At 41.0% G+C, this 26,103-nt stretch overlaps 1 pseudogene; it reads left to right on the top strand.

The window, feature by feature from the left end:
- Positions 1-8,572: 8,572 nt before the first annotated feature.
- The window catches only part of LOC107399641 (vacuolar protein sorting-associated protein 8 homolog), a 43,729-nt pseudogene continuing 26,198 nt past the window's right edge, over positions 8,573-26,103 (top strand).

Here is a 26,103-nt window from a genome sequence, read left to right as displayed (position 1 = left end):
AGAGCCATAGACAGAGTGTGGTGGTGGTGGTGGCACACGCCTTTAAACCCATAGATCTCTGTGTGTTCAGGGATACAGCCAGCATTGGAGACATATGCCTTTAAGACCTAGGGGGCTGTACATTCAGACAGTGACGAGGCAGTCACGTGTTTGGGTTTACAACCAATGAGAAGGCAGAACAATAATACTATAAAAAAGACGTACAGACAGGAAGTAGCCCTCTTTCGGGAAGCTGGGACACCGCAGGCGGAAGGGTGAGATTTTAGCTCTGAGCTCTGACCTCTCGGCTTTCTCTTTTACATTGTTTCTGTGTTTCTTATTTAATAAGACTGTTGGTTACATCAACATCTGGCGCCCAACGTGACAAGAATCCATTAAAAACCACTTGGCTTGGCGGCAGGTCCGCTTTCCCGCAAGGGCAGCAGGCGGCCAGCGGCGGCAGGTGGCGGTCAGCTTCTTAGTCTGAGCAGCAGTTTCTTAGCCTGGGTCTAGGTCTGCTTGACCTCAGGCTGGACTATCGGTGAGCTGCTTGCTTAAATCCTGCTTGCTTAAAGCCGGTGTTACAGGTGTTACAAACAACTCAGACCTGCCCTGCCGAACAGGGAACTGCCTGTAAAGCCAACGCACGTGGTCGGAGCTTAAGGAAGCCAGACCCAAGCCTTGACTCAGCATAAGAGGGAACACGTGGCTGGATTTAAACTTTAGCCGGCTACAATTTCTTGTGCTCTCTTTCTCTTTCCTCTCTCTCTCTCTCTCTCTCTCTCTCTCTCTCTCTCTCTCTCTCTCTCTGGATTTACACCTGGGACACTAGGTGGCTGTTTTGAAAATCCCCTCGGATTTCTACTGTTCTACGCAGATTTGGTAAGTCATAACATATCAGATATTTTAAAGGAAACTATTTAAAAGAGAATTTTTTTCCACATTAAAAAACAAATGGGTTTTATGTGTACATTGGAAGAAAATTGGTTTTTGTTCGAAATTTTAGGCAGTCTGACAATGGAACAACTATATAATATTAGTATTGGTGGAATTATGCAGCTTATCACTATGCAAATACACATTTTAATATTTAAAAAGATAGTCAATTTAAGTGCCAGGATAACAGCTTTAGAAGAACTTGTTAAACCTGTAAAAATTCAGACAGAAGAAATTAACAGTGAAGTTGTTTCAAGTCGGGATCATAAGGTTGCAGAAAGAAAGCCTGTTTTCACACAGTCACCCTTAATTTATCCTGTAACCGTAAAGCAGATGCCTGATCAAATGGCTACACAAAATATTTGAGCTCCAATTGAAATGTTGGATTTAAAAAGGTTTAAGGAGGCAATAGTATCTTATGGCATGCATTCCCCATATGTAAAGCAAATGTTAAACTCTTGGTCAACATATAAGAGGATAGTACCACAGGACTGGCGGGACCTTGCACAAGGTGTTCTGGAACCCAGCCAGAGACTTCAATTTCTGACCTGGTTTAAGGAGGAGGCTAAAAACATAGAAAAACAATGGAGGGATAAAGGAATACAAGTTTACCAGGATCAGCTTATTGGAGAAGGCCAATATGCTTCAGTACAAACACAATGTTTATATGATGTCCAAACCCTAATTTTATGTCGAACGGCAGCCTTGAATGCATGGGACAGAGTTGAGGAACCAGGAAAAAAATCTGAGTCATTTACAAAGGTGATGCAAGGCCCAAAAGAGTCTTTTACAGATTTTTTTACAAAGACTGGCTTCAGCAATAAAGAGAATGGTCTTGGATTCAGAAGCTGGTAAGGCAATAATTGAATCTTTGGCCTTTGAGAATGCAAATGCAGCATGCAAAAGAATAATCAAGCCATTAAGGGCAAGATCTGCACCTATGGAAGATTGGATTAGAGAAACAATTAATGTTGAGGCTGATGAGCATGATGATACGTGGGTAGGAGAAGTAATTTCAAAAGGTTTGAGGAGTGTTAGAAGTTTTGGATGTGGAAAGCAAGGACATTTGAAAAGAGACTGTAAATAGGTCATTCCTAGAAAAAACGTTTCTTCAAGGAACAATGGCAACAGAATGCCTCTTCCTTCTGGAGTATGCAGAAGGTGTGGTAAGGGAAAACACTGGACCAACGAATGTAGATCAACAAAGGACAGACAGGGTAATCCTTTGCCTCAGTCTTCGGGAAACTCCCAGAGGGGCCTCACGCAGGCCCCGGTTGCAAATCCAGTTCAAACCTTCCCTGCAGCCATAGAGGAAATCCCTGCTCTGAGCGATTAAGTAACCAAATGCCTATTGGAATAAATCATGCTGGTCAGGATGATGAAACAGAGAGAATAGCAAATTTAGGAGAAAACATAAAGAAAATTTTTTGGCAAACTTCTATTAATGAACAAAGACCAAAATTAACGATAAAAATAAATGGTGTTTTGTTGTCTGGTCTGGTAGACACAGGTGCGGATGCTACCATAATTGCACCAGAATTTTGGCATCCAACTTGGCCTCTTCAGGAGGTAAATGTTCAACTGTTAGGAATTGGGACATTATCTCAGGAGAAACAGAGTGCAAGATGACTCGAATGTATAGGTCCAGAAGAACAGAGAGGAAAATTAAAACCATATGTGGCTAACATAGCTATGAACCTGTGGGGTCGAGACTTGTTGCAACAATGGAATATTAAGATTAACATCCCTCCAATCTCAGAAACAAATCATAAACTAACACATGTTACTGAGAGAAATATTAGAAGATATTGTTCTAATGAGTGGTCACCAGCCATCCATATTATACAAGAACAGGGCACAATAACTGATGATCTTCCAAAGACACCAACAGCTCTACCTTTAAAATGGTTAACAGACAAGCCTGTATGGGTTCAGCAATGGCCTTTAACAACAGAGAAACTCCAGGCTTTAGAACAGCTGGTAGAAGAATAGTTAAATGCTCAGCATATTGAAGAATCAACCAGCCCTTCGAATTCTCCTGTATTTGTTATTAAAAAGAAATCTGGTAAATGTAGAATGGTAACAGACCTTAGAGCAATTAACAAAGTAATTCAGCCAATGGGCTCTCTACAATCTGGGATGCCTTTGCCTACTCTGTTACCAAAAGTATGGCCTCTCATAGTTATTGATTTAAAAGACTGTTTCTTTTCAATACCCTTACAAGAAAAAGACAAAGAAAGATTTGCTTTGACAGTACCTACTTATAATAATTCTCAACCGGTTAAAAGATTTCAATGGAGGGTCCTCCCTCAGGGAATGTTGAATAGCCCAACTCTGTGCCAATACATTGTACAACAGCCATTGGAAGTGATACATAAAAAATTTCCTAAATCTATAATTTATCATTATATGGACGATATTTTACTAGCTGACTCAAATGCAGATACTTTAGAAATAATGTTTGAAGAAGTAAAGAAAATTTTGCCTTCCTGGAGATTACAAATTGCTCCTGAAAAGATACAAAGAGGAGATTCTATTAATTATTTAGGATATAAAATAGAGCTACAAAAAATTAGACCCCAAAAGGTGCAAAATAGGAGAGATAGACTACAGACTCTTAATGACTTTCAAAGATAATTTGGAGACATTTCTCATCTACGAACTATTGTTGGGGTAAAAAATGATGAACTGACTAATTTGTTCAAAACCTTAGAAGGTGACAAGGACTTAAATAGTCCAAGAGAATTATCACCTGAAGCTGAGAAAGAATTGGCCTTGGTAGAAAAGAAAGTGCATGAAGGACACGTGAATCGTATTGATCCAAAGCTGGATTTCATTTTGGTTATTTTACCTTCTAGGTGTTCTCCTACTGGAATATTATTACAGAGGGAAGATATTATATTGGAATGGATATTTTTACCAAATAAACCAAATAAAAAATTAAAAACTTATGTGGAAAAAATCTCTGACTTGATTTACAAAGGAAAATTGAGACTTCATCAATTAGCAGGCATAGACCCAGCAGAAATTGTTGTACCATTAACTAAGGAGGACATTGAAAAATTATGGACAGAAAGTGAACCTTGGCAAAGAGCTTGCAGTAATTTTTTGGGAGAAATTAACAGCAAATATCCCAAAAGCAATAGAATCGATCTTATAAAGAGAGCTGATTGGATCTTGCCTCGAATTGTACGGCAACAACCCATATCTGGAGTTTGTACATTTTATACAGATGCCAACAAAGAAGGAAAGTCAGGTTACAAATCAGAAAATTTAAGTAAAGTGGTTCAAAGTCCATATAATTCAGTTCAAAAATCAGAATTGTATGCTATTCTGTTCGTATTAATGGATTTTTCAGAACCTCTCAACATAGTAACTGACTCTCAGTATGCTGAAAGAGTGGTGTTACAAATTGAGACTGCAGAATTTATCCCTGATGCTTCAGAATTAACTTCACTATTTATTCAATTACAAGATACAATCAGGAAAAGGAATCATCCTTTATATACAATTCACATTCGATCCCATACTGGTCTGCCAGGCCCTCTAGCACAAGGCAATGATGAGATTGATAAATTATTGATAGGAAATGTGCTGGAGGCCTCAGAATTTCATAAAAAAAAACATCACGTCAATAGTAAAGGTTTAAAAAATGATTTTTCCATAACCTGGCAACAAGCCAAAGAAATAGTAAAGAAATGTCCTACTTGTTCCTTCTAAAATCAAACACCATTACCAGCAGGATGTAACCCAAAGGGTACTCAGAGAAATGAAATCTGGCAGATGGACGTGTTTCATTTTGCAGAATTTGGAAAATTGAAATATGTACAGCACACTATCGATACTTATTCAGGATTTCAATGGGCAACTGCTTTGATTTCTGAAAAAGCTGATTCTGTAATCACTCATTTGCTAGAAGTTATGGCCATCATGGGTATACCTGCACAAATCAAAACTGACAATGCTCCATCATATGTCTCTGTTAAAATGAAACAGTTTTTTGCTTATTACAATATAAAGCATATTACAGGCATACCACATAATCCTACAGGTCGAGCAGTTATAGAAAGATCAAACAGAACTCTAAAGAATATGCTAAATAAACAGAAATGGGTAACAAAAACTCCCAGAAATAGACTGCATAATGCTCTTCTAACTTTGAATTTTCTGAATCCCAATGAGAAAGGAACAACAGCTGCAGAGAGACATTGGATAATAGAAAAACTACAGAATTAAATCAGCCTATATACTTTAAGGATGTGCTGACCTCAGAATGGAAACCAGGGTATGTATTACATTGGGGACGAGGTTTTGCTTTTGTTTCTACAGGAGAAGATAAGCTGTGGGTACCATCAAAATTGATAAAGCTTCGATTTGAGTAAGAGAAACCTCTTAATTAGAGGAGGTGATAGTTCATCAACCAGCATGAACATCCAATTTAAACTAACTTGTATCAATAACACATGCCTTTTCATTTAATCAGATAATAACTTGTCAAAAGGAAACATCCCCAAAATTAGTCTTGGGGAAAGGTTTTGGTTTTTGTCTTTTAGGAGAATGAAGGTTAAGGAATTTGAAGAACACTGGACAAATGAGACAACTGAAGAAAAGGGACAAATCATCTATCCCAAGAAACAGAATGAAACGATATATGGGTATATATTATCTAAAAATTTTACGTCTTCCTAAATGTTTGTTTCTGCTTTTCTCTAAAGATTTAACACTATTGGTCTTCTAATAGTCCCAGTTCAATTAAAATTTAAAGCTGACTTTGGAGTTGGAGAATGGCTCTCTCCTTCTTTAAACTCAAGCATGTTGTTAAAAGGAAAATGCAAACTCCCTGTATCATGCCAGAATAAAAGAGCCATCTTCTGCTATGGTACAGGACAAAGGCAAAATTAATTAAGGGACTATTTTATTACTAATCTCAACTCTTTTGATTCTATTCTGATTCTTTAAACTTTTCTTAAAGTATGAATTTTATATCAAAATTTACAAGATTAATATATATATATATATATATATACATTTTAAACTTTGTTAAGATATGAATGGTTATATAGAGTACTAACTAATTCTAGAAAAAAGGCTAGCTGCATATATATGTTTTTGTGTTCGAGTCTCTTATCAGTTTTCTGCAGGAAATCACGGCCAGGCCTAACATCAACTGAAGTCTCCAGAAAGAAGATGAGGCCCCACAACAACAACAATTCCACGTGGACAATAATAATATTATTAAGCTGACAAACATCATCCACAGATCAGCTTTGAACTACAAGGTGCTCAGAGCAATTTTGAGATGACTAGCTGAGATGATCCAGTCTCAAAGACTACTTGAATAAGGACTTGAGATAAACCCCGAACTTTGGCATTATACACAGGCTGGATAATGAAGGATATAGTTACCTTTCCTAGAATTTGACAATTAACCTAAAATTTTTCTTTCAGGATAAAGAAAACTTCGCCCATACCCAGCAGGAAGCAATTTTAAGAATACGACGCCCACATTCCCAAAGAGGTGGTGTCGGGCAGGTGGTTTTTTGGTCCTTTTAATGGGTTTTGGGTCTGGGATAATTTTCAGTATTTAGGGGGGTTGGTTACAAGTTATTGTCAAGGGTTAGGGAAAAGGCTAAGCAAAGGAGATTAGATTTAAGGTTCTTGTTTAAAAGAAAAGAAAAAAGAAAAAAGAAAAAGAAAGAAATGAAAAGGACAATTACTAGTTTTAAATACTTTACATTGGATTGGATTGTTTTATATTGTATACAAATTTGAAATTGATATTGTTAGAAAATGCTATATGTATATTTCTAATTGTATTTATACCATTCATTTAACAATGTAATGCAAATTTCTGATCCTTGAATGTTATTATTACCAACTACTAGGATTTAAAGAAATGAAAGATAGTAGTTAGACATTACAATAGAACTTGTAGTCATATTAGATAAGTTTTAAAAATTGAGCAGAGATGTTTTAGACAGGTCATCTTCAAACCCTTCAGAGATCTACAGAATATGGCATTTAAAATGTTTTAATACCTTAGAAAATTTTTCTTTTTTGAGACATGTCGGCTCCTGGCAGTACCAATCTACTTCAGAGAAAATATGGGCATTGAAGAAACTGCATATGGAGTCAACTTTCTTTGTGGCAAAAGTTAACCACTGGACAACAAAGTATCCTCGTATCAACAGGACAAAATGGACAGACAGAACACGAAACAAAGGACTACTGATTCTTGCCAAAACAAGTGTGGCTATGGCTTTATCAAAAGGCATCTTCTGAGGCCAGGACAATATGGCCCCATCCCTGAAGTGGCCTTCGCAATCCGGAAAAGGTACAGTGCCCTTTTCTTTGAAGGCAGCTTAACAGGCAGAGGGCCAATGGCTTCTGTTGTGCAATGGAACAGCAGCTGAAAGCTCATGCCTCTCGAAAGTAGACTGGCATTTAATAGAGGGATGTGGAGAAGAAGGGGATGCTGAGATGAAGCCATATATACACAGCCAAGAAGAATGAATAGCTGAATTAAAAGACTGTCAACAATTTCCAGAATTTAAAATCCTGAATCATGACAGGACACTAATGGAATTCAGGTATTTCTGGTACATGGACTGCTCTCACCCAATGTGAGGTTGAACTGTTGACCTTGTGTACATCCTACATCACAAATGAGTCTGTCAGATACACTAAGCCTATAGGCTGAAGATGATGCCCCAACACTGCAGAGAAACCTCAGGTGACTGCCCAGGCAGCTGGCTGTTTCTGTCAACTCAAATTTTTTGGAAGTTGCTTGCATGCACTTCCTGTTTTTATTTTTGTTAGCTAATATTATTCCCTTCTTGGGTCTCTGAGGGAGTTGAAGATTAGTTAATTATGGTTGAAGATTAGTTAGTTATAGTTGAAAATTAATTAGGATAGAAAGTGCATTAGATACATCTTGGATTTACCAAAATAGGATAGATAATGGAATTATTTTCTCTTATTTGTCAAATACCTGTTTAGGTATTTATTACTTGTATATATTGTATATAGATATTGTACTTTTGTATATAGTTTTCCTTTGTTAGTTATAACCTTTTGTTTTTTTTTTCTTTTTATTAAAATAGAAAAGGGGAAATGTGGTGGTATTCTAATTGTACTGAAATGTGATTTTGATTGTATGTTAATAAATAAAGTTGCCCGGGGGTCAGAGCTATTAGAGCCATAGACAGAGTGTGGCGGTGGTGGCACACGCCTTTAATCCCATAGATCTCTGTGTGTTCAGGGATACAGCCAGCATTGGAGACATATGCCTTTAAGACCTAGGGGGCTGTACATTCAGACAGTGACGAGGCAGTCACGTGTTTGGGTTTACAACCAATGAGAAGGCAGAACAATAATACTATAAAAAAGACGTACAGACAGGAAGTAGCCCTCTTTCAGGAAGCTGGGACACCGCAGGTGGAGGAGTGAGATTTTAGCTCTGAGCTCTGACCTCTCGGCTTTCTCTTTTACATTGTTTCTGTGTTTCTTATTTAATAAGACTGTTGGTTACATCAACAATTTACCTCATCTTAAAGCCAACTTGGAGGGTTTTCCCCACATAAATGTTACAGTTCTGAAAAGATTGGAGAGCCAACTGCCAAGTGCCTTTCTTTCTGTTTCAGATAAGCAAGTTGTTATGGGTAACAAGCTCCTGGTGTACATCAAGTGAGAGGTTTCTGATGTGTCTAATTGTGTCCCCTGACTCTCTGTGTTTGAAGTGGTAATAATATCCTGTCTCTGTAGTGTTTTTCATTCTTTCAAAGCTATTTTATGTAGAGCAGGATCCATGTCTGGCAATATCCAAAGTCATTTTGTGTTATTCCTGATAGGCCTAGAGGACCAGTCATATAGGCTATGGTGCCCAGGGTAGTCCCCTTAGCAAAGAATTCTCTATTTCTGATTGAGAGATCTACTGTGTGGTATATTCACCTTTTACTACCAGACAGTTTGGATGATGTGTGTTACCCCTGTTTTACATGTAAAGGGCAAGAGGTTTGTTTAAGTCACAGAGACATTAGTGGCAGGCGTAAAACTGTACTGTTTATGTCTTTACCCATAGAAGAGCATTCATTCCAGTAGAGTACGAGGCTCAGTCCTGGTAGAACTGGCCATGGAGCCACTTGGCAGGGAGGTGGAAAAGTGGATGATCCCCTCAGAGCATCATTTTAGTTCCTGTAGCATTGGAGTAGATATTGAGACCAATTTTGCACTTCTTACCTTGGTTCACTAATAAGAACATAACAGCAGTTACCTAGCACTTTATTATCATATTTTAAATTCTAGAATACCTGGTACCAAGTTGTTTCTGTTATTAAAATTTGATGATGGATTCTTAGAATGTAATATTTGTTCCTACCCCACCCTAAAAGAATTAATTAATTGAGATATTCATATATAATTCAGATCATTAGTTATTTTTTAAAAAGAAACTCTGATTCAGAGGTGAAACTACAGGGCAAGTTCTTTCTCAGATGCAAATTCTCCCTAAAAGGCCATCTCTACAGTGCTTATCACCATGGCTCATTGCCGAGTTTACCCACCATCGTGAATCCACTGGTTTAAAAGTCTTGGAGAGTGTCAGGCCTCTAACCAGCAAACTGTAGTTGAATGGTAATGCTACATTCTTTCTAGATGCCAAGTCTGAGGTATTGGTGGAGTATAGCTGGAAGTTTTCCTGTGTTCTACCCGGTCCTACAGTCAGGACGAAACTCTCCTCCCATATCCTGCAGCTGCTTGATCCCAAATAAACACACAGAGGCTTGTATCAGTTACAAACTAAATGGCCTATGGCTCAAACCTCCTTGAGTGCAGTACAGGAATGGAGGCCTCTGCTTAGGCACAGTAAGAGGGGCTGCCTCCATCACTCATGTTTTCTGAACTATCAATTTTTACTTTTTTTAACTAAAACTGAAACCATAAAAATACATATATTTATGGGTTATAATGTGATATTTAATTCAAGTGTTAATACAGTTCTCTATGGAAGCTTTCTGGTGAAAATATTCAGAAGCTTTTGTTAAATGTGAACCTGCACCTTTAGACATGAGTCAAGGCAGACCTCCTTCCAGCTCTCCCTGGAATGGAGAGTTCAGAGGCAGTTCTGGGACTTGACAGCTCTCAGTTTATGGTGCTTGGCTCCACCATGCTCCTCTGTCAGGTCCCCTTTGCTGTGCTGACTCAAATAAGGTCAAACTTCTCACACTCTTAAAAGATTATAGCAAGTCAGACCTTGCCATTGTTCTGAGGGTTGGTCCTCAGGGACCAGTGATGACAGCCAAAAATGAAGCTGATTGTCTATAGAGCTTCCTCTGGCCTCCCTGCCTCATCCTGCTTGTGGTGGCTCTTCCTCTTCCTCTCCTCCTCCCTCCTTCCCCTCTCACCTCCCCCTCCCACTTCATTCTCTTTCATTCTCTTAATGCAAGGCATCTCTAGGATTTAGGGGAAACCACTCCTTCCCTTTAAGACACCATCATGTTCAGATCTCCATATTGTATTGTTTCTGTCTAATGTTCTCTTTATACCTTGAGGCCCCATCATGGCCTTGAGGAACTCCAATTACAATAAACCTCCCTTGTGAAGACAGCATCAATGTTCACTCCCCTTCTGTGCTTCAATTATATTTCTCAGCAGTAAGAAAATGTGTAGAAGCAGCCAGGCGGTGGTGGTGTACACTTTTAATCCCAGTACTTGGAGACAGAGGCTGGCAGAGCTATGTGAGATTGAGGCCAGCCTGGTCTACAGAGTGAGTTCCAGGACAGCCAAGGCTAACCAGAAAAACCCTGCCTCTAAAATCATAAATAAATAAATAAATAAATAAATAAATAAATAAATAAATAAATAAAAATGTGTATAGGGCATATGCTAAATTGTAGGCATCCTGGAAGCCTGATGCTTCACACAGTATGCCCTCGGCTGGGACAACGCCATACAAGGTGATGGTTGTTACAGGTGAGTGAGAATCAGCTGCTGACCTGGAAGGGTCCTTGGCTTCCTCTGCAGCCCTGATGATGATTCCCACTACTCTGAGAGACAGCAGATATGAGCACTGGCACACTTTTTGCTGGAGACTAGGGGCAGGGGAGTCTTTTCTAGTTATGCTCTTTCTTGATAAAATGTTCCAACCAAAGCACTGAAGGGAGAAAGAATTTATTTCAGTTCATGTGGAGTCCATCATGACAGGGAGGTTTTCTCTGTAGGGGCTTGAGGCAGTTGGTTATTTACTCACACTCTGGAAGCCGAGAGGGGCAAACGCTGGTACTCGGCCAGCCTTGTCCTTTCCATGCTGTCCAGACCCAGGCACAGAGAATTGTGCTGCCACTTAGGGTAACTCTTTCTACTCTGTAAACATAATCAAGATAATCCCTTACAGCATGGCTAGAGGCCAATCTAATCTAGATCCCACCACCACCTCTACACCTCCAGCCCCCCATCCCAGTGTGCCTGGAAGCTTGCTTCCTAGATGACCCCAGATCCTGTCAATCAGTACTTTGGCACACAGAATAAGCCAGAAAGAGCCTTTCTGTAGCAGCTTTACTACACAGAAGGGGAGATGATTGGGACATACTCTCACAGGTAGTGGCAATCAATGTGGATACAGGCATGCCTACAGAGCTTGGCTGCTCAATCCAGTCTGAGTACAGCTATCTGCATCTAGCATGTCCCATCCTTCAGGTAGCAACATCAGTATCTGTCATGCCACTCCAGTTCAGGGTTCTGTCCCAGAACCACAAACTACAGGACCTTGAGTGCTGGTATGTTCAGTTTTGGGGGTATCCTAAGATGCTGCTGTATGGAGGACTCCATTCTGGATACTAGAATCCACCTGTCCCCCTACCCCTAGTGGGATAGTAACTGGCCACCATTGTGGGTACTAAGCCAGCCCACTTAAAATTGATACCAAAATTTTTTTTAGTGACAAACCTTTGCAGTGTACAAAAGGATTATTCCACAGCAAGTGTGTTTACTTTTCAGGTTTTGGCTGTAGTGCTTAGATGTGGCTGAGTCTTTGAAAGCAATTAAGTCACAAGAATTTAGAGTTTTGGCTGTTGAGTTGCCTTCCTGGGTGTAGTGCAGATAAGGAGATTCTGGTGAAGTGTAGACTAGCAGCAGTGAACCCTTCAGCCACTCTGCTGTGACCCAGCAACCAATGCAGACTGTTTCAGAACAAGGCTGACATTTTGGTTTCCTGTTAAGCTACACTGAGCACAAATAACAGCAAGGGAACTTGTATATTACACCTGTTTGTCTGTATAGGGAGGGCAGATCATGATGTTCATGGTGTGTACATATGACATCTTAGTATAAAAAACTTCATTGACAGATGCCTGCTCCCAAATAACTAGGAGCCACTTCCCAATTGACTTGGAGACTAAATACAAGTTATAAATGCTTGGCTGATAGCTCAGGCTTGTTACTAACTAGTTCTTACAACTTAACCCACTTCTGTTAATCTGTGTGCTGTTCTGAGGCTCGTGGCTTTACCTCTGTGCCATTTTATGCGTCTGACTCATTCTCTGACTCGCTGGTGACTCCTAACTCCACCCTTCTTCTTCCCATCATTTTCTCTGCCCCCAAAATCCTAGCTGTCCACCAATCAGCTTTTTATTAAACCAATTCGAGTGACAAATCTTTGTAGTGCACAAAAGGATTATTCCACAGCAAGTGTGTTTACTTTTCAGGGTTTGGCTGTAGTGCTTAGGTGTGGCTGAGTCTTTGAAAGTCAAACTTTGGAAAACAACCACAGCACCTTGGCCGTACTAATGACAGAGGTGCCTTGTACTGATGGCTTGCCCTCCTCTGGTTTTGAAATAGTGAAAATTGATAAATAAATTATTCAAGGTCACAATTCAAATTAGGACTTGGCAACTTCGTTCCCTGCTAACCCAGGATTCCTTATACTGGTTGTCATGTAGCAGACTTGGTTTATGCAGCATTTCTTAGTGTTTTCCAGTGGTGTGCCTATAGTCAATAATTAGCTCCCCCAAGTATAGTTCTGATATGAACATTGCCATTTATGTAAATTTATGTAAATGATTACGGTGAAAATAAAACATGACTGCTCTGCCAAATCAGGCAATGCCTTGTTTTTTATTTCTTCTAGTTAGCATATAAGGTAATGAGTTTCACCTTGACATTTTCATATCTCCTTACAGCACTGCACACCCACACACCTGTACTCTCACATCTATACCACTACCCATTATTCTCTCTCATTACTCCTCACAGATAACAGTTTGGAATAAAAAATAAATAACTACTTTTCCCCCATTCACAATCTAATGACTACAGACAGACACACTAGTCAAATTACATCTATTTACTTTGTGTGTATATGAGTGGCAGTGCACATGTTAGAGGACAACTTTCAGGGGTCAGTTCTCTCCTTGTCAGGCTTGGGGCAAGCTCCTTCCCTTCCCTGCTAGCCCAGACAGTCACACTTTTTAGCTGAGCTGCTTTATTAGCATTTTCTCCATGTTCTTCACCCGGGACTGACAAACTGTCTCTGTCCAAGATCCAAAGAGTCAACATCTCAGAATGTGTAGACCACAAACAAGTCTCCCTCTTTTGTTTGCTTGTTTTCACAACCCTGCAAAAAATAAGACTTCTCATAGCATTTTGATGATTTATAGGCATGCCACTATGGTTTATTTAGTCTTTCAGTGTGTTGTTACAAAGCATAGAACTGGAAGATGCCAAGCTACCCACCTGTGTGCCGCCACCCCAATCTGATGCAGCTGCAGTGGGCAGAACCAGCCTCAAGAGCATAGACCAGCAAAGGAGGATTAAATCATAGGAAATGATGAGTTTTGTGTTTCATTAACTTTTTTTTAACATACATTGTTACAAATCAGTTTAATTTAATTTAATAATATTGAATAACTTGCACACAAAGATCCCTGATGATGACAGTCAGTTCTAATGAGTTGGTAAGATTGTCTTCAACTCATTACATTATTTTATTCCAAACTGACAGAGTGAATAGATTATTCCTATTTTATTGCATATGACAGTACATTCCAGCTCTCCAAATAGATTAAGATTGGGTCCTGAATGTAAAAAAATCAGGCCAGTTTTGCTTAACATCAAAATAATAAACAAGAAGTTCCTAGTGAAGGTTTCCTGGCCCCCTGACAAGGGTCATAGTCCTCTGACTCCCCAGCCAGCACTCAGGCCTGAGGTCCTAACTGCAGCCTCACTCTGCTGGTTGTTGATCTTCGGCCACTAGAGTAAAGTGATGTATCAGTATTTGGGACTTTTATTGCTTTTGGTTTTGTCTTTGTTTTTGAAATGAGGTCTTTCTGTGTTTCCTAGGCTGGCCTGGAATTCATGATCCTCCTGCCTCAGCATTCTGAGTGCTGGGTTTATATGTGTGCACCATGACATCTGGATTAAAATGTCACCTTTTTTTGAGGCAACTCTCATGTGGCCCAAGCTGGCCTTGAACTCACCATGTGGGTCAACTGACCTTGAGTTCCTGATCTTTCTGATTGTGAGGACTTTGAGCTATGAAACTGCTTCAGAAAAAAACAACTCTATAAATCACAGAAAACAATCACTGATTTACACCAAGATTTCTTCAAGGTCAAAGTACTTCTAGAAAACAACTATTCTGTTCTAATGTTTACCCTAGATAGAGTGACTAGATTCCTACAACAGGACCCATGTGGCAGCTCACAGCCATCTGTAACTCTAATTCCAAGGGATCCAGTACCCTCTTCTGGCATCCATGGGTTCCACACATGTGTACATTCATGCAGCAAAACATTCGTACATATAAAATACAAACAAAAAATGAGCTTCTTACAATGGTGTATACAGGTATTTAGAAGTTAATGTGAATGTATGGGGCTGTACCTGAAAATGCTGTGGTATTCCCTCCATGTTTGAAAAGCAGAGTCATCATACAGTAGTGAACACAGTCCAAAACATCATCAAGTAGTAATACATAAGATAGAAGGTTATGGGCATGGGTAAATGGACCTTAGAGAACTAGTAACTAAAATAAACCTCACAGTGTTTCTACCCATTTGTTTTAAATCCTCAGGTCCTTTTAGAACTGCTGCAGGCTGGGGACATAGTTCAATTTGAAAAGAGTTGGCTCATCCACATGAGAGAAAAGGCTGAATTGTGAGCTGTCTTGAAGCTGTATGTTAATTTTCCATAGAACTGTTATTTCTCCTACATGAAACCTAGTTTATTTTGCATTTCTGCTATTAAGACTTTGTGCAGCCTTGGTGCAGGGAGGAGGGGCTTGGACCTGCCTCAACTGAATGTACCAGGCTCTGCTGCCTCCCCATGGGAGAACTTGCCTTGGAGGAGGTGGGGATGGTGAGTGGGTTGGGGGGGAGGCTGAAGAGTGGGAGGAGGGAGGACAGAGGAATCCGTAGTTGATATGTAAAATGAATAGAAAAATATCTTAATTTAAAAAAAAGAAAGAAAGAGCCTAGGCCGAGTGGTGGTGCTATGTGCCTTTTATCTCAGCACTCAAGAGGCAGAGCCAAGCAGATCTCTATGAGTTTGAGGCCATTCGAGGTCAGACTGTTCTACATAGCAAGATCCAGGACAGGCACCCAAACTACACAGAGAAACCCTGTCTTGAAAAAAACCAAGGGCAAAAAGAAAGAAAGAAAGAAGGAAGGAAGGAAGGAAGGAAGGAAGGAAGGAAGGAAGGAAGGAAGGAAGGAAGAAGAGAGAGAGGAAGGAAGGAAGGAAGGAAGGAAGGAAGGAAGGAAGGAAGAAAGAAAGAAAGAAAGAAAGAAAGAAAGAAAGAAAGAAAGAAAGAAAGAAAGAAAGAAAGAAAGAAAGAAAGAAAGAAAGAGAAAGAAAGGAAGAAAAGGGCATTAGCAATAGCAGCCTCAGTAGCAATAACATAAGGGGTTATTTTGGTTTTGTGGGGGGGGCGTTGTTTTTGTTTTTTGACTTTCATATGAATTCTAAAAATTAGCAAAATGTACAGAAGTGTATAGTATAATAAATTAAAAATGTATATTTGTTTTAACATGAAAGTAAATAAGCAGTCTTCCTGTGCTTCACCTTATTTATACATGTATTGATCTATTTTTGGTGTTTTGAGACAGGTTTTATTGTGCAGCACCAGATGTCCTGGGGTGTGCACCGTATGACTTGGTTTATCCTGTTGCCATCTCTATTACCCAGGTGCTGGCATCATATGCATGCCCAGCTCTAGATTTTTTAAAAATTAATATGTCTATGGTATTGCTTAGATTATAACAGTTATATTTAGTAGAAATGATATACAGTTTAGCATAATAAATAAGGTAGTGTGCTAACTCTTACTTAGTTTATTGTATTTAGTTTTGAACAAAGAAACAAATTATTGCAAATAATTGATACCTAGCACCAGATATTTCTTTAGAAAACAGACAGCACACTGTCTAAGGCTTTTGAAAACATAGCATCTTAAGTCAGGAGGCAGGAGAGAGGCAGGCACTCCTCTCTCTTAGATACATAATAGCAATCATGTACCCTTATCTGACATACCCGGGACCAGGTTCCAGAGGTTTGCAGAGTTCAAATATTTGCATGTGTTTACTGTGTCCCTGATGTGAGATTCCAAGTCTGAGATGCCCTTATATAAAAATTCTTAGACCTTTATGTGGCACTAAAAACGACATCATTCCCTTTTACACACGCTTGAGTAAATTTCAGAAGGTCAGAAGCACATTGCCACCTGCCTGTTTGGCAACTGAAGTCTGTTCTTTAATATTCCAGTTATCAAATCTGTGAATTTATGTATGAGTGAGCACACCAGTATGACAAAATCATCCCCTGCTACCTTCATGACCCGCTGAGAGAGGTAAATAGAGGCTGCTTCACCCCGTCTGAGCCTCCCCCACTCCTCCAGCTGTATTCACTTGGTTTTTGTTGAGTTTCTGCTGTAATTAAAATGTGGAGTTCCTGACGTCTGAGTATACACCTCGGTGATAGATACTGATAGTAACCAAATGTAGAATTAAATAGTGTGCTAGGGAAGCATGGAGGAGTGTGGCTCTGCAGGTAACAAGGGACTAGGACAAGCAGAGAAGTCTCAGGGAGAGTGGTGTGTAATCTGACTCTTGATGTCAGAGAAGCCACACAGAGGTGAGCTCTGATAGGAGGAATACATGTGGGAGTGTTCAGGGAGGAGCACACAGGGAGGAATACATGGGGGGAGGAAGCACAGGGAAGAGTACACGGGGAAGTGCACAGGGAGGAGCACACAGGGAGGAGTGCACAGGGAGGCATGCACAGGGGGAGTCCACAGGGAGGAGTGTTCATGGAGGAGTGCACAGGGATGCATGCACAGGGAGGAGTGCACAGGGAGGAGTGCACAGGGAGGAGTACACAGGGAGGAGTGCATAGGGAGGAGTGTTTAGGGAGGAATAAACAGGGGAGAGTACACAGGGAGGAGTGCACAGGGAGGAGTGCACAGGGGGGAATGCAGAGGGAGGAGTGCATGGGAAGAAGTGCTCAGGGAGGCTTGCACAGGGGGGAATGTTCAGGGAGGACTGTTCAAGGAGGAACACACAGGGAGGAGTGCACAGGTGGGAGTGTTAGGGGAGGAATGCACAGGGAGGAGTATTCAGTGAGCAGTGCACAGGGAGGAGTGTTCAGGGAGGGGTGCATAGGAGGAGTCCACAGGGAGGAGTCCACAGGGAGGAGTGCATAGAGAGGAGTGCACAGGGAGGAGTCCACAGGGAGGAGTGCACAGGGAGGAGTGCACAGGGAGGAGTGTTCAGGGGGGAGTGGACATGAAAGTCCCAAAGCTGGGGAAGTTGCACATCTTCAGGGCACTAATGGAGATCCCATGGATGAAATGAGAATGAATACAGATGGAGCATCCTTGACAAGGGCAAAGAGAGATCTGAGATGAAACTGGCAATGTGGACAGGTTGCCACAAATCAAAGTCCACATTCAGTTAGGTCATGGAGGGTTAAGAAATGGAGACCAGATGTAAGTGGAGTAGACTCAGAACTTGGAAGAGTCTACCTTATGGCTTATGTCTTATTCTTCCTCTTTAATGCCAGTTTCCATAAACTATCTCCAAATCCAAATAGTTCTTCACCTCCTAATAATAGATGTTTATTGCGCCTGGTACCGATAGCAACAGTCTCTGAATTCTGCTTGAGTGAAGGGCTGAATATATGGTCTCATGCTCCACAGGAAGACATCTTCAATTACATCCACAACATCTCATCTATTCCTGGCCTTAGTGCTATGGAGAAGTAGTCTGTGTGGCAGAAAGCAATGCATCATATGGAGGTACTGACTCCAAATCCTTAAAGAATTTTTGACAGTTTCATGTTTTTAGCATTTTAGCATTTTCATGCCATTTCTCCTCTCATTCCCCTCCATCTCTCACTAGAACCCTCTTCTCAAGTCCCCGTCATACTTTTGCCTTAGTTAAGGTTCCTGTTGCTGTGAAGAGACACTGTGACCATGGCAACTCTTATAAAGAAAAATATTTAATTGTGGTGACTCGCTTATATTTCAGAGGTTCAGTCCATTATCATCATGGTGGGAAATGGTGGCATGCTGGAGTTGAGAGTCCTTACATCTTGATCAAAAGGCAACAGGAAGTGAACTGAGACACTGGGTGTGGCTTGAGCATATATGAGACCTCAAAGCCCACCTCCACAGTGACACACTTCCTGCAACAAGGGCACACCTACTCCAATAAAGCCACACCTCCTAATAGTGCCACTCCCCTTGGTGGCCATTTTCTTTCAAACCACTACAACTTTCACATCTTTGTGTGTGTGTGTGTGTGTGTGTGTGTGTGTGTGTGTGTGTGTGTGTATGACCCACTGAATGCCCAGGTATGGGTGAGAGGTTATTTACTGGAGCAACAACTATACTACTGAAGAAAATAACACCCCTCCCCCAGCTACCATTACTTGCCCATAGTCTCTAAGGGTGGGTTGGAGCCTCATGGGCCCTTCCTCTAGAATGAAATAGTGATGGGCTCAGTGTTGTACAGATGACCACAGCTGCAGTAAATTCATGAGTGCATTGGCTATGTCATGTCCAAAGTATGTTTTTTGCTGCATATCTCCCCTTCCTCTGGCTTTTAATTCTAGCCACCCCTGCTTCTGTGATGTTCCCTGAGCCTTGGAGGAGATGATATAGTTGTCCCACGAAGGACTGAGCACACAGGACTGAGCACGCAGGACTGAGTACACCTCCACCACTTGTTCTCAGCCCTGTAGCCAGGTATGGGTTTCTGCATTAACCTCTGCCTGCTGCTGTAAGATCTACTAATGAGGGCTGTGCACCTCACTAACTTCCCTTGACCAACTGGAGCTGGTGCTGAAGTATGGGGCACATTCCTTACCTCTGATGGTGATGAGAGCTGGGACTGTTAAATCTGAACTGTACCATTTGAATGGGTATTTTCCAGGTTAACTTTTGGTAAGTAGTGACAGATGTTATAGTTTTCTTCAGTTCTTGTACTTAGTTTTACTTTACATAATTCTTTATTGATTCTTTAGGAATTTCACATTGTGCACCCCAGTCCCTCTCATCTTCCAGTCCCTCCATACCTGTCCCTCTCCCTTGTAGCATACACCCTCCCAAAAATTAATTTAAAAACAAAACAAAACAAACAAACTACCATGCTCCTCCATCCTTCCAACACCTCTTCATCCATCCCAGTGGCATCGGGAGCTTTGGTGTGTCACTCAGGAGCTACAGTATGTCACCAGTACACCCTTTTGTTCAATCAGTCCCACCCACAAAATGCTCAGTGGCTCATTGGTCTGGTTCAAGGCCTCTGGCACACTGTCATCACCTAACGCTCAACAAAACTTCTCTTGGATATCATGCAGTTATCCTTATGCAGGACCAGTCCCTTCACGCACTCCAGCAGGACATATATGGGGTAGATGTTAAGGTGGACAAACCCAAGGCCCAGAATATGGGTCTGGGTGGTAGCTGAGCTGGTCAGTCAAGGCCACTAGGACCGCCCCCCTCAGCTCTTCATGCCCATGGTGAAGGGTGGGGCCATCTCTCCCAAGTACAGGGCGCAGCTCTTCTGCTGCAGTGTCTTGTGAAGGGCAGGACCAGCTATCCCAGTGACAGTGAGGGGCCAGCTTAGCACGAGTGTGGGAGCGGGGCTTGGATATTTCAACACATGTGGTTCCTATTATTTCCTGTGGTAACATAGGCCATGGACATCATCACAGATGCCAGCTGCAGCAGGAACAGAGACCCAGACATGCGCTCGACAGCAGCTTGGGCCCAGATGTCACCATGGCCTCGGTGGCAGCACAATTCATCAAGTTCATTATGACCCTCAGACACCAACATGGTCTCACATGGCTGTCCAGACCCAGTGCATCAGTTCTAAGAAGTTTCTGGTAGAGTCTTACAATCTTTTACGTATGAGATCATACTGTCTACAAATAGGAGTGAGTTGACTTTGGTGTTATTCCATGTTTTAATGGAAACGACTTCGAGTTTTTTTCTTCTTTAGTATAATGTGGCTGCATGCAACCTTTATTATGTGAAGGTATGTGTTCTATTCTTTCTCATCCCAAGGTTTTTATTATGGAGGGATGCTGTTGCATGATGGTAAAACCCTTTTGCATGTATTTACATGATCTGCATTTTCTCTCCTTGAGTCTACCCATGTGGTGTATTGTGTGCATTGATTTGCACGTGGTGAACCATCCTAGCACATCTGAGATGAAGCAAAGGATACAATTGATGGGGGTTAAAATGAATTTCCCACTATTTGAGGACTTTTGCATTTGTATTTCTCTGGGATATTGACTATAGTACTAGTTGGTATTGTGTTTTTATTTATCTGGTGTTAATATTGGGGTAACGTTGTCTTTTACCATGAGTGTGGCACTGTCCTTCCTCTTCCTATTTTGTGAGATAGTTTGGGAGCATTGGTGCTGATCCCTGAAGGTATTGCAGACCCTCCCCCAGACATCCCTTCCAGGCTAGTGCTCTTTCAGTTGGAAGACTTGTTTTTGTTTCAATCTCTTGTTGGGTATAGATTTGTCTGACTTGATTCTGTCTTCATAGTTTAATTTGATGGGTTGGACACATAGACATTTAGCCCTTTTTTTTTCTTTCTAGCTTTCTAGTTTATTGGAACAAAGTTTTTAGAGCATGCTCTCACAATCTTCAGTATTTCATTGATGTGTTGTAATGCCTCAATTTTTATCTTTAATTTTATTAATCTGGATCTTTTTCTTTCGGTTAGTTTTAACTGTGGGTTTGTCAATCTTGTGAAGAACCAACTTTGTGTTTCATTGATTCTTCATGTGTTCTTTTTGTTTTCATGACTTCCACCTGAATGTTTTCAAATGTTTTATTTATGTATGTACGTGATAGTATGTGCACATGTGTGTACAGAGTTCAAAGAGGGCATCAGATCCCTTGGAGCTGGAGTTACAGGCATTTGTGAGCTGCCCCATGTGCATCTTGGATCCAAACTCTGGTTCTCATGATTGAGAAGTCTTAAACACTGAGCAGTCTCTCCAACCTCCTCTGTCCTAAACTTACTGGCTTGGAATTTATTTTGTTCTTATTTTCTAATACACTGAAATGCATCATTATTTATTTGAGTGATCTCTGTTTTTAAATCTAGGTATTTATGGATGTAGGCATTTCTTTTAGAACTGCTTTCATTGTATCCAATTATATCTGGTATGTTGTGTTTTCATTTCCATTCAATTCTAGGAATTTTAAGTTCCCCTCATGATTACCTCTATGAACCATTCATCATTCATTGGTGTGCTGGTCAGTCTCTATGAAGATTGTTGTTGTTGTTGTTGTTGTTGTTTTTCCTGGAGTTCACTTTGGTATCAAGTTTTTGTATTAGCTCCTTGTGATCAGACAGAATACAAGAAATACAAATTGATGGATCCTGTTTGAGTCTAATATGCTAATCTGCATCTTTTCATTGGAGAATTGAGGCCATTAATGTTTATCAGTTGTTGAAAGGTATTCATTAATTTCTTTTATTTTGTTGCTTTTGTAATGTTTAAGACTTTTCTACTTTTTTTGCCTGCCTGCTATTCTAGTATGCTTTATTCTTCTAAATGACTTTATTGATGTGTTTCCCTTTCTCTTTAGTATAAAGGATTCCTTCAGGTATCTTCTGTAGTGTGATCTGGGTGGTCATGAATTCATTTGGTTTACATCTAGCATGGGAAGTTTTTTCTTTGTTCTTTGTTCTGGTTAGGTCTCTGTTATTGTGCTAGAACACTGACCAGAAACAACCTGAGGAAGGAAAGTGTTCATTTGACAGGATAGTACATCACTGGGGGAAGCTAAGGCTGGAGTCTGGAGGAGGAACCAGAACAGAGAACATGGAGAAAGTTGCTTACTGACTGTCTTTGTCTGCTGCTTTGCTTAGACAGCACAGGCCCATCTCCCCAGGGACAGCAGCACCCACAGTGTTTTGGCCCTCCTGAATCAGTTGGCAATTAGGGAAATGCCTCAAAGAAATGCCCAGGGAGCCATCTGACAGGCAGTTCCTCAGCTGAGTCCCTTCTTCCTAGGCATCTCAAATTGACAAGCAAGATTAGCTGTCATGAGCCCACTCACTCCTTGTCAACTTGACATACAAACCTAATCATGGTTAAATAATAACTTTCCTTTTTTTGGTTTGTATTCAGGATCTCATGTTAATATTAATACCACAATATAAAACACAACCCCATCAGTTTAAAAAAATCCAAATTCTCATTGAAAAAAATCTAAAAATCTATTAATTGTGGGTACCTAGAAAATCCAAAATAAATTACATACTTCTTAATCCAAGAAGGAAGAAGCAGGCCACAAATATAATCAGAGCAAAGTAAAACTCAGATCCAACAATGTAAAAATGCTTCCTGTCTGATACCTCTGAAGAGATTTGCCCCTGGTCTTCTGAACTCTGATGGGCATGAGTAGCCCTACCTCTCCAGTTCTGCCATCCACAGTACACACAGCTTGTCTCCTCAGTTCAGGCCAGCTCCACCCCACAACTACCTCTGCTATCAATGGTCACCCATGGTCTAGGCATCTCCAGTCTGCTGGAGTCTCCACTGCAGCTGAGGCCGCACCTTCAGCAATGGCCTCGTGGCCTCTCTCTTCAGAAACTTACCTTGCCACATGGCACCAAGCCTCAGCTGCTCTCCAAAACCTCTTCAGTCCTGGACCTTCTGGCAACTGAGGCTGTCCCTTCACCAATGGCAACCCCTGGCCTCTCATAGTGCCAGGCCTATGCTGCTCTCCATGACCCCTTCATTCCTTCAGACTAACACCATGTAAAAGATTCTTTGACATTGCTGAATTCAACTTCCAGCTTGAGCTTCAACCTTGGCTCCCTGGACCTCGTCTTCTGTGTTCTGACCCTGAGGAGATATTTCCCAGAAGATTTCATCACAGTGATGCCAGTCTCAATCATTGTTTGAGTAAAGCAAAGGTTTCCCTTCATTGTTTCTTAATTCAAAATACCACACAAGTGGCTTGAATAGTCTTTGAGGGGGTCTCACACTTCCCTCTGGAGCTTCACAAGGCAGGCCTCCATCACTGGTGCCGCTTTCAGCCTACTTGTCTTCCAGCTCCCACAGAACAGCCCATTCAGCTGAGCACTTAAGGGCTTTTCCAGCCCCAAGTTCCCAAATCCTTCATCTTCCTCAAATAAAATATCAGGCTCATCAGAGCAACAACCCACTCTCCAGTGCCAGCATCTGCTCAGTTATTTCTAACACTGGGCTAAAACACTGATTAGAGGATAAGAGATGGCTCAGAGGTTAAGAGCACTGGCTAATCTTTCATAGGTCCTGAATTCAATTCCCAGCAACCACATGGTGGCTCACAAACATCTGTAATGAGATCTGGGCCCTCCTTTGGCATACAGGTGTACATGGTGTACATGAAGGCAGAACACTGTATATATAATAAATAAAATAAAAACAAAACTAAAGAACCAGCTTAGGGGAAGAAACATTCATTTGGCTTACAGGTCACAGTCCATCCTTGAGGGAAAGCAAGGCAGTAATTGAACCAGAGTCCACACAGGAACACTGTCACCGTCTTCCCCTGGCTTGCTCAGCTGCCTTTCTTAGACAGCCCAGGCCCACCTCCACTGGATGGTACCTTCCACGGTGGGCTGGGCCCTCCTGCATCAATCAGCAATTAAGAAAATAGCCCCATAGACATGTCCATAGGACAAGCTGAGGAAGACAATTCAGTTGAGGTTTCCTCTTCCCAGGTGTGTCAAATTGATAATCAAGATTCGTATTTGGTTGTGAAGGTAGGCTTTTCTGGAAGTACTGATGGAGGTTGGCAGTTACTATTTCAGAACGTGGAACACACAATTCCTTGCCCTTAAATTTTAGTGTTTCTGTTGAGAAGTCTGCTGCATTCTGATGGCTTTGTCTATATGACTTGTACTCATCTCTTGCTATTTCCAGTATTCTTTCTTTTTCAGGATGCTATAATGTGATTTGATGAAGTCTTTTTCTGGTCATGCCTGTTTGGCATTCTGAATATTTCCTGCATGGAGATGGCTACCTTTGTCCCTTGATTTCAGAAAACTCACTATGATTGAAAATTTTTTTAAGATTTCTTTTATGTATATGAACATTTTGATTGCATGCATGTGTGTGTCCCATGTGTATCCCTGGTTTTCACAGAGGTCAGAAGAAGGCATCAGATCCCCTGGAAATGGAGTTACATGTGGTTGTGAACCACCATGTGGTACTGGGAACTGAATCCAGCCCTCTGCAAAAGCAACAAGTGCTCTTAACTGCTGAACCATCTCTCTAGTGTCCCCTGATAGAACTTTTTTCCCTGCTATAACTTTAGTGACTGTATTCTCCCCAATTCCATATGCATGCATGTGCGAACACACACACACATTTATGAGGTCCAGAAGTCCATCTTGTGTGTTTTCCTCAGTCTTCCACCTTGTGTTTTTGAGGCAGGGTCTTTCATTGAACCCAAAACTTTTCAGTGGGCTAGACTAGAAGACCAGTGAGCTGCAAGGATCTGTGTTTGTCCCATGTTCCGGGGTTATAGAAGCATCTGCTGCACCTGGCTTTGCTAGGCATCCAAAATCAGTTCTTGTGTTCCAGCTTATACCAACGATTTGTCTACATGGCAGATACTTTATTGATTGATCTATCTCCTCTGCCTTGTATATATTTTCTGTGTCCTTAGTTTTCTTTTTCTTTTGTGTGTATGATGTATAACTTTGTTCTTGTAATGTGTCCTGGAGATCTTCCATGTTCTATTCCTACTTTGTTGTTTTATTTTCATTCCTGTCTGAATGTTTGAAGTCACCCACCACCACCCCTTTCTCAGGCCCTGAGATTGTCTGCTACTTGATCTGTTTGTGAGGTGCTCTACTGAGTCTTGATTTGTTGAGCTCTTCATTTCTAAAATTCTGATTAGATCTTTTTCAGTATTCCTTACCACTGGTGAATTACTCATTCCTATCCATTGCCATCTTCCTTGTTTCATTTAGACTTTAACTTGTAATGCTTTTTAATTTTATTTATTTTATGTGTGTTGGCGTTTGCCTACATAAGTGTCTGTGTAAGAGTGTCAGACCTTGGAGTTACAGACAGTTGTGAGCTGCCATGTGGTTGCTGGGAATTGAACCCTGGTCCTCTGGAAGAGCAGTCAGTGCTCTCAACCTTCGAGCCATCTTTCCAGCCCTTGTATTGCTTTTTAATTCACTCAAGACTTTGTGTTCTTTGATTTCATTGAACATTCTTATGATCATTCTTTTGAGATCTTTGCTGTTTGTCTTCTTCACTCTCAGTGGAATCCATTATTGTGGAATTAGTATACCATGCTGTTCTACACATGGCCTTTGCATTTATCTATGTAGTATGGCTATGTTGGGCCAAAGTGTTCCCACAAAGAAAGGCACAAATTGAAAAGCAGTGTTCTAATTGCTTTCTGCCCCTCTGATAAACATCACAACCAAAGCAACTTGGAGAGGAAAGGACTCATTTCATCTCACACGTCCAGATCATAGTCCATGACTGAGGGAAGGCAGGATAGGAGTATAAGGCAGGAACTAATCAGAGACCATGGAGGAGTGCTGCTTACTGGCTGGCTGGCTCTGGTTCATGCTGAGCTTGCTCACTGCCTTCCTTCCTTTTTTCCCTTCTTTTTTGGATTTTATTTCTACTTATTTTCTGTGTGCA

The sequence above is a fragment of the Peromyscus maniculatus genome, chromosome 23 (genome assembly GCF_049852395.1).
Source record: "Peromyscus maniculatus bairdii isolate BWxNUB_F1_BW_parent chromosome 23, HU_Pman_BW_mat_3.1, whole genome shotgun sequence".
NCBI classification, from domain to species: Eukaryota; Metazoa; Chordata; class Mammalia; order Rodentia; family Cricetidae; genus Peromyscus; species Peromyscus maniculatus.
This window is presented reverse-complemented; position numbering and strand designations above follow the sequence as displayed.